Raw genomic sequence first — 1,103 nt, forward strand, 5'->3', positions numbered from 1 at the left:
TATTATATATACATATAATATTTAATATTATATGTAGTATATTATAATAATATATATATTATATATATTGGAGATAATTGAATACAAGAAGAGATAAAGGAAACATTTGCTTTTAACTTTTCTTGTATTCAATTAAACAGTTTATATTGTGTTCTAATAGGCAAAAAACTTGAGGAAAACAAAGAAACAAGCAGAAAAATATGTTTTGAGATCGTAACAGATAACTTGTTTAATTTTTGATGATGAATAAGAAGAATTTTTATAAAATCTTTACTAGACTACACGTGCAAAGCATATTTGTTAATTAAATAAGAGTTGCATACAATTGAAACAATTCATCGACAATAATAAACAATTAAATAATATTAATTAAATAAAATAACCCATTATACATACTTCGTTTTTTCTTTATATCATTGCTGCTCCACTGAATCCTCGAGTCTTTTTTCTCTCCATCAACTTGCAAAACAGAAACTGAATTTAACAGATTTATCAGTGTAAATCAATTATTGTAGTGAATTTACTTACTGCTATTAAATCTGGTTTCGTTATCCTGTCCACTATCATCAGAATAAAGTTTTATAGGTTTTAAATCAAGAGGATTTAGTAACTTAACAAAAGAATTATTTCCGAGTTGTTGTTTATCGTTAATACTTTCATCGAATACATTAGAATTTCCAGCGTAACAAACTGTAATGACAAATAGAAGCAAAAACACAGACTTAGTCATTTTTCAATTAATCTGTTTAGTTTCGTAGAAAAATAAATAGTATTTAACAGTGCAGGAAACCCACTCCTTTACATATAAAATTACTAGAAATATATCCTTTTCATAACGTTTAATAAACAAGTTATGTTCTTTATTCGAAATAATAAAAGTTAATGGAAATTCGAGCTTTATTTCACTTTGATATTACTGTATTGTATTTCTGTTAAAATTAATATTCCTTCTGAAAAATAGTTACTCCTATTACACAATTTCTTGCTGTAGACAACTTTGTATTTCTGTTATAAAAATATCCTTTTTTTAATATACTAACTCAAATTCTTTATTACATTTAATCAAGATTTTATAAAGAAAAATTCGCTACGTGACTTGCTGA

The sequence above is a fragment of the Centruroides sculpturatus genome, unplaced genomic scaffold (genome assembly GCF_000671375.1).
Source record: "Centruroides sculpturatus isolate CEXI.00-Female unplaced genomic scaffold, Cexi_2.0 scaffold4262, whole genome shotgun sequence".
NCBI lineage: Eukaryota > Metazoa > Arthropoda > Arachnida > Scorpiones > Buthidae > Centruroides > Centruroides sculpturatus.